General features: G+C 43.7%; 1 non-coding gene across 1 annotated transcript; it reads left to right on the top strand.

The window, feature by feature from the left end:
• Positions 1-8,892: 8,892 nt before the first annotated feature.
• On the top strand, positions 8,893-8,972 carry trnas-uga (transfer RNA serine (anticodon UGA)). The gene has a single exon. It is a non-coding gene; the product is annotated as a tRNA-Ser (tRNA).
• The last annotated feature ends 4,346 nt before the right edge of the window (positions 8,973-13,318 follow it).

Genomic DNA, 13,318 nt, shown 5'->3' with positions numbered 1-13,318 from the left:
GTAGATTGTAGTGAGGATCTAGGAAGCCAGGAGTTGAGCTACTCGCCGCATGATCCCTAGCCTCTGACCTGCTCCCCACTATTTATATGGCTAGACCAGTGCAGTTTCTGGTCAATTGTAACCCCCAGGATGTTGATGGTGGTGGAAACAGCGATAGTAAAGCTATGCAATTTAAAGGAGAGATGGTCTTTAACTGGCACTGGCAATTGTCATTTGCCACTTCAGATAGCAAGCCTGGGTAGTATCTAGGCTTTGTTGTATTTGAACATTGACTGCTTCAGTATCTGAGGGTCGAGAATGGCCTCAACATTGTGCAATCCCCAGCGGGCATTCTCACTTCTGATCTAATGATAGATGGAAGGTCATTGATGTAGCAGATCAAGATGGTTGAGTTGAGGACACTATCCTCAGAAACCCAGGAATTGATGTCCCGGGATAGAGATCATTGACCTCCAGAAACCAGGACCACCTTCCTTCGTGCTAGGTATGACTCCAAACAATGGAACATTCCCCGCCCCCCAGATCCTTTTGACTCCAGTTGTGCTCGGCTTCCTCGATGCCACACTCGGTCAAATGATGCCGTGACTTCAAGGGCTGTCAACTCTCGCCTCATCACTGGAATAGAGCCCTTTTCTCCATGTCTGACCCAGTATTATAATGAGGTCAGGACAAGTGCGGCCCTGGCGGAACTCAAACTAGGCGGCACAGAGAACGTTGTTGCGAAACCGGTGTTGTAGCATGTGCTTGGAGAGTCGGCAAGGGGTGCGGAAAGTCCTGGAACACAAGTATTCAGAAATATTGTAAGAATATTGTCAGGGCCTCGAGCCGTTTCGTGACGTCACATGGAGTTAACCGATTTGGCTGACGACTGGCATCTCTGAGGTGGTCGATGTGGACCTATATATACTTATGTTGCACTCTTAATCCGATTATTTTTCATTTTGGATCGCTATCATAACAGCAGGAAATTCTAGAGTACTTCAGCAACTCAGGCAAAATCTGTGCAGACGGAAAAATGATAATCTTTCATATGATAGTGCGTCACAATTCCGAAAGGCTAGAAAAGTAATAATATCTCACTTAGTGAAACTGTGGACGGCAAAAAAAAATTAAAGGCAAGGGCTCTGATTGGCTGGAAATCAGCAGAGATGAAATGACGAAAAGGGTGCTCGGAAGAATGGATAGAGCACCATTTTGAGTCCATTCAGTCATCCGATGCGGTGCCAGCTCTCTGTAAAGGCCATCGAACACTTAAACAAACAAAATAATGTGTGGTTGAGGAATTTGCTTCGAGCAGTTGTGATGAGTGAGTTCCAAAAGGAAAACAAATTTGAAACGAGACTAAATCCTGTATCTGGAATGTAAGGACAAATACATGGGGCCGTATTTACAGTGCTAATTGCTGGAATGAATGCAGCGTCTGCAAGGCTGTTTAGAGCCTCATGGAAAGATTAGGCGCTGTTCCTCGAGTGTATGTTTTATTTCCTTGGAAAATTGCAGGACTCCGAGGACGAGGAGAGTAGGTCAGCATTGAGAGGAAGTTGTCGGTCACTTGAATTTTTCACTTATGCTTTATGGATTAATTAGTTAGCGCACCTGCCAAGTTCTCATTCGATTTTCGGCATCAATTCTTTCGAAGGTAACATTTGCTGAGATACTTTCTGTTCACTCCATAACTTATTGAACTAAGCCACTTGCAGCCCAGAAGTTGATTTTAGTTCTATTCAGTTTTCCTGGGCCTATATATCTTCTGAAAGAAATGACCGAATAGGGCAATTAAAGGCTGAGCTGCTCACTGCAATTCAGAGATATTCAAATGAAGGATTACGATATTAAAATGAATCTGTGGGTTTTCCAGCTCTATCAGATTGCATGTCTGTTCAGACGAGTTGAGAACTGAGCAGTTTCAGACAGCTGGATGGAGGTAACATGGAGTGGATTTAATTGGTGAATTTGGATAAATTGACTGTCCGTTTCTCTGCACAAACCACCTTGAAAATTCATCTTCCTTTTCCATGTGTGTGTTGCTCTTATAAACTCTCTGCATTTTGCATTTCGTTATCAAAACGAGACGCGAAATAAGTCACACCTACTTCTGAAAGGAAAAGATTTGAAGAGAACGTGTTTGTGACTTGATTCAATTTATTTTTTTAAAGAAAGCTCTCCCGGGCTAAGAACCTGACGCTTCTCGCCTGTTCACGGAATGAAAGCGCACAAACGCCAATCATTCAGCCAGAGTTTAGGGCCCAGAGCAAAGAACGCAGGACTCCACGGGAAATCGGCTAGTATTTGTGTCCATTGCCACTTAAAGCCAAAGCGACCAGACTTCCCGACCCCAGACGAAACAGCAACTCAGGAAGCGTCTGTGAAGTGGCAAACAAAGCTGATCTTTCGTTTCCAGGACGCTTCATCACCAATGGCAAGTGTTAGAAATGTACAACGTTTTAAAGCAAGGAAAACCGCGCAGGCAGGAAGAATAACAAAAAGGAATGGCTCTGTTAAAGTTGAAGTCACTCCAAATGAAAGAGTTTGTGCCTTGAGGCCTCACTGTGAGATAACAATGGAATCATGGAACGCTCACGGCACACATTGTGGCTGTTCGGATCGTCCTGCCTGTGCCAGCTCTCTGTAAGAGAAGTAGAACACGTAAACAAGAAAAAATGTCAGTGTAAGAGGTAGGGCGTCAATCGTTATAATTCTCCACCTTGACCCTGTGGATCAGTTATTTCGCATTCCAATTAATTTGAAGGGCGATCCTGGGAACCAATTTTTGCCCCATTAACTTTCTCTCGGACACATACTGCACTCAGAAACCGCCATTTAATCACCTCTGCCCAACAAATCATTTCAGCACAGCCCAACATTCCTGATGCTTAATTCTCTCTGTCCTGAAACCCAACGCACTTGAAAAGTTTCACTTCCTGCTTAGCCCACTCCTAAGAGTCAAATAAAACATCCTCAGAATAATACTGCGGGGCTCCCAACTCTAGCAGGCTCAAGGCCTGAACAGTTCGTCGTGAATTAACTTCAAACTTTGTACTTAAAAAAAATGGCCTCGCACTCTGTTCTTGGGCAGCATTCAACATACTATTCATATCTGCGTGAGCGCTAGGCCTATATTGCAATTTCGCTGGACTGTAAGATAATTTGCTGCACTTATCTCTCTGCTTCTCGCCTGTAGTGCGAACTCACACGCTGAACGACAGCAGTGGCTTTACATCACTCGTGTGAACCTGGGAGCTCCACAACTGATGTCTGAACTTTTGACCGTACATTAGTCACTACTCTGTTTTGTGGCTGCAGCCACCTCAGTCCTGAGGAAATGTCATTAACCTCAAGCATTAAACCTATTTCTCTGTCCAAAGATGCTTCTGGGCTCTTGTGCCTCTCGTGCATTTTCTGTTTTCATTTGCTATTTCAGGTTAGAAATGCAATGGAAGTTTCAGGTCGTGACGTTTCATCGGACCGGTTAATCATCAAACCAGAATTCTGCAAAAATACAGGTTGAAAACTGCAGTCATTTGTGAGGAGTTTGTCAAATTCCACTTTTCTCAACAGTTCTGCGGCTTCTCATTTGAGCCTGATCACCGAAAATGATCTTTGCTTGGTGGGGTAGCTTGTATCTTGGCGACACGTCCTTCGAACTTATCAGCCGATGTAAGGTGCTATGGTCGTTTCGTGATTACTGCTGTCCAATTCGCTTTTAGCGTCCTTGGTTCGAATTCGAGACACAACAAATACAATTCAAAAATTTTGCTCTCTACACCTGCAAAGGCAACGAGGAGTTGCATTGATATGGCGCATTTAACGTCGCTGTTATAGGCGCTCTGGGATTGGATTACATCATGTTTTAAAATATACAAATATTTAAAGTTAAAATTGCAATGCTTGAAAACGGATTGTGCGTGTATCGCTGTGCTAGTCGTGAATAGATGCAAGTGTATCAGCGTCCAGTTTTGAGTATCAGCAGTTATGTGTATCAGCATTTTGTATAAATTTATTTGGGACCGATTGAAAAGTAAGCGAAAAATATCTAAGCCGAAAAACAAATCGTCGGATTGAAGAGATTCAGGCGAATCGACGAACGGAGGATGCAGAGGCCTATAAACAGGCCTGTAACCAGCTATAAATATATTTATAGCAATGGACTCGCTTCGCGTGAGTTCAGGTTTGCGGTCGGGATCGTATCGTGGTTAGGACTCTGCGTTGTGGCCACAGCAGGCACGGTACGATTCCGAGTTACAGCAGCGGGTAGTTTACATATTTTGATCTCTGGACCTGCAAAGACAACACAGTGAGGAATCAATCATTGTTGCAGGGATAACATTTTTTTCATGACAAACCGATTGATCCTTTCCAAATGCAGCGAAATCATTTCTGTCCTTGATGCTCAGAATTCTTCCGATATTTCTCCCTTACACAAGATGAAATGGTGGAAGAAATATCCACGAGAGCATAAAATTCCGTCGAGGAGTTGGCAGTTTTAACAAATGCAAAAAACTGGACGAGATACACTGCAAGGCTGCAACACGTTAAGTTTGAGGTTATCCATTTTAGACAATAATGGAATAGATCCTGTCTTTTTTAACTGTAACGAGGAACTGTGGAAGTCCAAAGTAATTTTGGGATTTATACACCCAGTTAATGAAATGTAGTGGTACTTTTTGATACAAGGGATAGATTATGTGGGGAAGGACGTTTTCGACAATCATACAGAGACCTGCTTTCACCACGTCTAATTAACTTTTCTGGGAGCCTCACTTTAGAAAGGATATTTTGGCATGAAATGAGTGCGGTACTCCAAGGTTAAATGATGAACAGAAATACATAATCCAGGGCAGTGATTCTAGGAATATAGCTGGTTAAGCACAGAACAATTACAGCACAGGAGGCCATTAGGCACTTCATGTCTGCGCTGCCATTCCGATGGCGCAACATGGCTCCCCGTAGCCTTGCATATTTGCCCTCCAATTTCCCCTTTAATAGCCTCGATTGAACGTGATTCCACTGTACTGTCAGGCAGTGTATTCCAGATCCCAACCACTCACTGCGTGGCACACTGTTTCCTCAGGTCTCCATTGCTTCTTTTGACAATTACTCGAAATCAGTGCCCTCATGTTCTCGATCTTTTCGCCATTGGGAATTTCTATCTAGCCTGTCCAAACCCATCATGGTTTTGAATGCTTCGAACAAATCTCCTCTCAACCCTGTCTTCTCCAAACAAAAAAAAATCCCTGCCTCAACAATCTATCTGCATAACTGAAGTTCCTCATCTTTGGAACCGATTCGTTGAATATTTTCTGCCCATATTTCTCATGCTGCTTCATATCTTCTGTAAAGTGTAACGCATATTAATAGCCACAGTACTCCAGTTGAGGCTGAACATTTGTGCTATGCAAGTTTGACAAGATCAAATGTGATTTAAATTGACGTGTTCAGGAATTTGAAAGTGGCATTGATCGGATAGATTAAGAAAATCGACTTACATTCATGGGGAAAGTTCCCAGCCATTCAGGCGAGAAGTTAGGAAACACTTCTTCACACTGAGCGGTAGAAGTATGGAAAACTTTCCCAAAAGGCAGTGATGCTAGCTCAATTAATTTTAATTTGTCGATAAATAGTCTTTTTGCTGAATAAGGAAATGGTGCCAAACCTGTTCGATGGGATTAGGATAAAGATCAGCCATGATTGCATTGAATGGTGGAAAGGCTCACAGGCTGAATGCAACGCCTCCCAACTGGGGTGAAGTCCATCTAGGTAGCCAGTGCATGCCACAGGCACTAATATTGGGTCTTCTGCTGCTCCTAATCGACGTGTGTATTCAGAAACAAAGTTGGGCAGGTTTACAGATGTTCAGTAGAGTGAGTGAGGCCAGTTGATACTACTGAAGCTGTAACTAAGGAGGTTAACTCACCACGTGACTCCGTAAAGCCTGTCCACCATCTGGCAGGCACAGGTCAAAAGGGTGCCACTAGCCTGGATTGGGGCTCCTTTGGCAGCACCTTGCAAACGCACAATCGCTGCCATATAGGTTCTAGAAGGAGGTGGGCATCAGGTGCATGGGAACAACAACACCTGGATGTTCCCCTCCAAGTCATTCAACATCCTGGGTTGAAAATATATCGCCGCTCCTTCAATGCGGTTGGGTGAATATATTGGAATTCCCACGGTGGCAGCACCCCGGGTGTAACTGCGGCACATGGACTGCAGCGGTTAATGAAGGCAGTTTACCACCACCTTCTCAAGGGCAATTCGATATTGGCAATAAATCCTGGCCGAGCATTGTGGAAAATAATATTAAAAACGAACTACAGAAGAAATTGATAATATTTAAAAGTGAACAGAACAATATTAGATAAACCTTCAGGCGAACCTTCGGAAATATAATGCATGTTCTATTGAAACCAAGTTGCTGCACTTTCGACGGCTGAAGGAAAGATGAATTACTCAACATTAGGGATTAAAGTTACTGCCGAAGAGATTATTCATGGTTTTGGAATGACAGACTCCGCACATAGTATGTGCAAAAGTTGCAGAACATCATGCCAACAAAATTAATAGAATGCTGAAATATGCAGTATGAAAAAAAAAGGGCACAACGTTTTGTAGCTGCATAGTGTACCTTGAATTTCTGTTCTTCAGTCACTATATCTGTACCAAGGATAATAAGTTTGATCTTTAGTTTCAGAAAATTGAGTTATTGTGTAAGGAAGGATAACTCAATTCAGAGCTTTTTAAATTTATTCACGAGATGTGGGCTTCGCTGGCTGGGGCAGCATTTATTGCCGATCGATAGTTGCCCTTGAGAAGATGGTGGTGAGCTGCCGCCTTGAAGCGCTGCAGTCCATGTGGTATAGGTACACCCACAGTGTTGTTAGGAACGGAGTTCCAGGATTTCCACAGAGACGCAATGGCGATATATTTCCAAGTCAGGATTGTGAGTGATTTGCGGGTAACTTCCAGGTGGTGGTGTTACCATCTATCTACTTCCCTGGTCCTTCTACATGATAGTGGGCTTGGGTTTGGAAGGTGCTATCTAAGGAGCCTTGGTGAATTCATGCTGTGCACCTTGTAGATGGTACACACTGCTGCAACTGTGCAGCGGTGGTGGAGGAAGTAAATGTTCTTGAATGTACTGCCAGCCAAGCGGGCTGCTTTGCCCTGGATTGTGTCAAGCTTCTAGAGGGTTGAGTGAGCTGCACTCATTCAGGCAAGGGGGGAACATTCCGTCACACTCACGCCTGACGCTCGCCTTCTAGATGGTGCACAAACTTCGAGGACTCGGGAGTTGAGCTATTCCTCACCTCTGACCTGCTCTTGTAACTGTAAAATTTATGTCGATAGTCCTGTTCACTTTCTTGTCAATGACAACCCCCATCCTGGTAGTGGGGGTTTAATAATGGTAATGACAGTGAAAATCAAACTGCGATGGTTGGATTTTCTCTTGTTGTAGATGGTCATTGCCTGACACTTGTGTGGTGCGAATGTTATTTGCCACTTGTCAGCCGAAGCCTGGATATTGTCCAGGCCTTGCTGCATTTGGACATGGACTGCTTCAGCATCTGAGCAGTCGCGAATGGTGCTGGACCTTGTGCAATCATTAGCGAAGAGTTATTCTAGCATTTTCTGTTTTGTTGCTCATTCCGAAAGCTGGTGCAGACACGATGAGCCGAATGGCCTCCTTCTCTCTGATAAGTCTGTGTTTCACAATCTAATGATTTTACTTTACTTTACCTACTTTATTTCCCTTTTTCGGTTTCTTTGTCACTTTACAGCGGCATTGCCTAATCTAACATTAATTATCCCTTTAATTTTGCTCCGCGACCATCGCTATTCCTGAGGGTGCATGGCGCATTCTCACCAACGTGCACCTGTGCTTTGAAACCATTCGATACCTGTCGAACTGTTACCGCCAAACAGACAAGCACTGCAAAGCAGAAATAGATTTCGGCAGGACATTTCGTTGAGAAGCTGGAGATACAGTTAACGCTCACTGTATACGGTGCTTTCTTCTCAGGATTCGAAAGTTGAGGTGCGTTATCGATGGGCAAGTAAACTGCGACAGCCGAGCCATATCGAAAGTCTTCTGAATTCACCTGACCTGTTGAAATGTGCGATCGAAATGAATTCGACCTGAAACATTAAGTTTGTTTCACCCTCCAGAGATACAACTTCACCTGCTGAGTCTTTGAGACATTTCTATTCATGCTTTTGACAGCCAACACCCGTAGACTTTGGTGTTGGGTTCAAAATGTAATTTGATGAACGCAGCACCTCGTACTGTTCAACCCTCAATCTTCCTCTAATCTCAGAACTAATCGAGCTGAAGTGAAGCAGTATATTAGTATTTGTAAATCGGGGAGTGACAAAGTGGAACGCACTGACGCATGAAAACAGGTATGAAGGTTGTAAAAATCTACAGCATGTGGAAGGGTGTGGCGAGAGGTTGAAGAGAATCACGGAAGATTAACTTGCAGCCCTGCAGCTTCATTCCCTTCAAGCGACCAACCAATTTCCTTACCCATGCTGTTTATCTTCATTATCATGCAGAATATTCTGGACATGTCTTAAAATTCCAGCTTACGATGAAATATTGGATAGTTTTGCTCATTGCAATTAATTCTGCGTTCGTTTTGGGGTTGAGCAGTTTGCATCACACTGATTATCATAAAAGCCGCTAATGGGTCATCACCCACTAAAACAGAGCCCGAAATGAGAATCATGTTTTTATGAAAGATTATAGACCTGAAACATGACCGTCTTCCCCTCCATAGATACTGCTTCCATTGCACTCTATCTGAGTAATAATACGTTTTTGCTTCAGGCAGCGTATCCCCGCAACCTTCGGCTTACCTATCAGAGTTTAAGATGCTAATGAGCAGCACGTAGGGCGGTGATGGCCGAGTGGGTAAGCCGTTGGACTTGAAATCCAATGGGGTCTCCCCGCGCAGGTTCGAACCCTGCTCACACTGATTTATTTTCGTATACGAAAGAATACTTCAAAGACCCAATTTGTTTAATTTGCCCCCTTGGGCTGGGTTCGCCTGGGCAAGGCTGGGCTGGGCTCGTCTGGGCTAATCTAAACGAGGCTAGGCTGGGCTTGTCTAGGCTGGGCTAGGCTAGGCTAGGCTAGGCTGGGCTGGGCTGGGCTGGGCTAGGCTGCGCAATTCGATCATTTCTGATGGAAATTAGAAAATTCCCTAGAAATGTTCTTTATTGTCTGTTTTACAAAGAGCACTCTCTGGGTAACAGTATTAAGTGAAAGCAGCAGCTGTTCGTATCAAGAAGTGATGCTGAGAGTTTGGCCTAATATTTTTATTTCCTGTATTCTTCTTCTTCTTCTGCTTCTTCTTCTTCTACGTATTATTATGAATATTTTCCATTAATATTCGAAATGCCTGCATTATGTGAACAGTCTGCTAAGCTGCAGGTGAGGTGGGACACAGGTAGGACAACCAATGTAAACTCTGGATACTGCTTGGCAGCAACAGTCTGTTCACCCAAGGTACCAGTGAATGGAAAGTCAATGGGGAGTTGTTGTTTTCATCAGAAATGCTGAATGAAGAAAAGCAAGAATACTTCACATGCAGTGAATTCGAAAGTAGACAGAAAATTCTGATAATACTCAGCAGGCCTGGAAGCCCTGTGGAGAGAAACCGATGAGGAGAAATGTCTTCTCTCAGGGAGTCGTCAGTGTTTCGACTTTGATCCCCCCAGAGAGCAGTGCAGGCTTTGTCATTGAATAGTCTGAAGGTTGAAATAGACAGATATTTTAGCTGAAAGAGATTCAAGTGTGAGTGTGCTGGCAGAAAGCGGAGTTGAGCCAACGACCAGATCGACTATGATCTAAATTGCATGATGGATTAGACTCAAAGGGCCGAATGGCATATTCCTCCTATTTCTGATGCTTTTACATTCTCTGAAAATCCATCTGTCCACGCAGTGTGGTTTCTAACTTTTCTATGAATAGACAGCAATGCTGCAGCTGATGTGTGGTGTTGTGCTCATCCGTGGATAACTGCTGTAATTTTCTTTGTTATCTGATATTATTATCTGTAACTTCATGGATTCCAACTATCCCAATTAGCCAGCAATTAGTAACTGATCATAAAAATTACATTTGTTCATACAAAACTTAACCAATTAAAGCAAGACTTTGGATGGCGGGCTTCAGGAAATTTATTGGGGAAAAGGAATATTTAAAAACTTGAGGCCATAACGTTTACAGTTTCATCCGGGTGATCAGACCGTTGAAGCCTAACTAAATGGTGGCAAGGTCTATGACACAAATCCAACATTGGGAATGTACATGTAATTCATGCTTCGAGCTGTCGGGTAACAATGCGACAAATACAGGAGCCCGTTTTTATTCAGTTTTGTTGGCCACAGGTGCAAACATTCAGCTTACTTTTAGCTTATTCTGTGATATGAAGATTGGTTCAGTTGAGATTCCTTGCCTAAGCGGTTTCTGCATTATCTAGAAATATTCAAGTTTATGCAGAATTAAATAAAAATCCTATCTTTCCAATATAGTTATTAGAATCAATTCACTCATTATATCTTAAATTAAGGTCCATTACTTTTTCATCATGTATTTCATGACTGGCTCCTGATACAAACTAAATATATGTATTTGATAAAGAATACGAAGTACAGGAAGTGAAATGGCTGCAGGAACCACAGATTAGTGTTGAAATTGTTTCCTTAATCATGGTACTTATTACCTGACTAACGTGGCCCACTTACACTGCTGTATGGCAGAAAACCCTGAGCCAACCAGAGATACTGTTGAACGCGTCCAGCAAAGTCAGTCAAGATCCATCATGAGAATTCAATGGCAGAGCAAAAGTGCAAGCAACTAAACATTTAATCATGCTCGGCTCATCAGCATGGAAAACAACACGCAGGAATTTCAATGGAGATGGAAATACAATGTGCCCCATATGCATGACGGTGAAATCGCCAAGCAGGCCTTCTAAGGGGAAATCAGTGCAAACGGCATCAAGCTGGTCAGCATAAAAGTTACAAGGAAATGGGCCTCACCGAACATTCCATTGCAGACAACCTCCCTCGAGAAACCAATCCAGCTGGTCAACACATGTGGAAGCAAGTAGTGAATATTGCTTCAACATGCTTCGAGAATCAATTGGGTCATAGTTGCACTATCACACAGGCCAAGAGTGGGGCACATCTGCAGAAACTCCCACAAAGACAACCAACAGCAACATGAACTTTTTTTTGTGTGCCATGTGTTCTGTCACATTCATGCTGAAATTGCATCACACTCTTCAGTAGCGTGACGACCCAGAGAAGACCAAGAGATCACTTACAGCTCTATTATGCTCAATAATTTTGTTGATTACTTGGATTTTGGTGTCGCCATCTAGGCCAGCATTCATTACCCACCCCTAATTGCCCTTGAGAACGCGGTGCTGAGCTGTCTTATCCAATGACTGCAGCGTATGTCCTGTAGGTGCATCCATTACCCTCTCAGGAAGGGAGTTCCAGGGGTTTAAGCCAGCGACAGTGAAAGAATGAAGATTTAGGTCCACAGTCAAAATTTTGAGGTGGCTTGGAGGGGAACTTACTTGCGCTGGTGCATTAGCGGTCGTGCGTTTTGAAGCTTCTCTCTATGGAGAATTGCTGACTTCCTGCTGTTCAACTTATAGATGGTACAAACTGCTGCTACTATGCGTCGGTCGTGGAAGAAGTAAATCTTTCTGGAATTGGTACCAAGCAATCGGGCTGCCTTTTTCCAGATGGTATCAAGCTCCTTGAATGCTGTTGCAGGGGCACTCACCCAGGCAAGTGGAGAGCACACTCCTGGATGTTGTCATGTAGATGGTTTTGAGGATCTGGGGAGTCAGGAGATGAGCTACTTGCCTCACGGTTCCGAGCCCCTGACCTGCTCCTAAAGCCACATTATTCATATGGCTATTCCAGTGCACTTTCTGGTGAATTATAACCCCCAGGATGTTCATAGTGGTAGACAAGGCGATGTCAAAAACATTGAGTATGAATGATAGTTGCACAATAACTGGCACTGGCAATTGTCATTTTCCACTTCTCAGCTCAAGCCTGGATAATGTCCCTCCCTTCTGTATTTGCACATTGTCTGCTTCAGTATCTGAGTAGTCTTGAACATTGTGCAATCATCAGCGGGAATCTCCACTTCAGATATCATGATAGATGGAAGGTCAGTGATGTAGCAGCTCAAGATGGATGAGTTGTGGGTACTAGCCTGAGACACCCCTGAAATGATGTCCCGGGACAGAGATCATTGACCGCCAGAAACCACAACCATCTTCCTTCGTGCTATTTATGTCTCCAAATATTGGAGCACCTTCCCGTGATTCCCATTGACTCCAGTTTTGCTCGGTTCCCTTGATTCCACTCTCGGTCAAATAATGCCTTGATGTACAGGGCTGTCACCCTCGCCTCATCTCTGGAGCACAGCCCTTTTCTCCATGTTTGTACCAATGTGGTAATGAGGTCAGGAAATGAGTGGCCCTGGCGGAACCCAAACTAGGCGGCAGCGTGAAGGTTGTTGCGAAACCAGTGCTGTAGCCGTGCTGGGACAGCTTGGTAAGGGGTTTGCAAAGTCCTGGAGCACAAGTATTCAGCACTATTGTCGGAATATTGTCAGGGCCTCGAGCCTTTCCCGCATCCAGTGCCTTGAGCCGCTTCATGATGTCACTTGGAGTTAACCGAATTGACTGACGACTGACATCTCTGATGCTGCCGTCCTCCTGAGGTGTCGATGGTGTCCTATATATACTTTTGCTGCATTCTTAAGACGATCATTTATCATTTTGCAACTCTATCATAACAGTAGGAAATTCGAGAAAACCTCAGCAGCTGAGGCAAAAACTGTGCAAATGTAAAAATGATAATCTTTCCTATGATTGTTTGTCACAACTGGGAAAAGCGAGAAAAGTAATATTTCTCCCAGTGAAATTGTGGGCGGTAGAAAAAAAATTAAAGTCAAGGGCTCTGATAGGCTGGAAATCAGCAGAGGTGAAATTACGAAAAGGGTGCCCGAAAGAATGGATATAGAACCATTGTGAGGCGATTCAGTAATCTGGATCGAATGCTGCCAGCTCTCTGTAAGAGCCATCGAACAATTAAAAAAAAAAATAACGTGTGCTTGAGGAATCTGTTTCGAGGAGGTATGAAAGACATATTGATGAACAAGTGTCCAGAGAAAAACACATTTGAAATGAGCCTAAACCCTGAATCTGGAATGTAAATGAAAATACATGGGGGCCGTATTTACTATGCTAATTGCTGAAATGAATGCTGCGGCTGCAAGGCTGTG

Source organism: Cetorhinus maximus, chromosome 21 (genome assembly GCF_964194155.1).
Source record: "Cetorhinus maximus chromosome 21, sCetMax3.hap1.1, whole genome shotgun sequence".
NCBI classification, from domain to species: Eukaryota; Metazoa; Chordata; class Chondrichthyes; order Lamniformes; family Cetorhinidae; genus Cetorhinus; species Cetorhinus maximus.
This window is presented reverse-complemented; position numbering and strand designations above follow the sequence as displayed.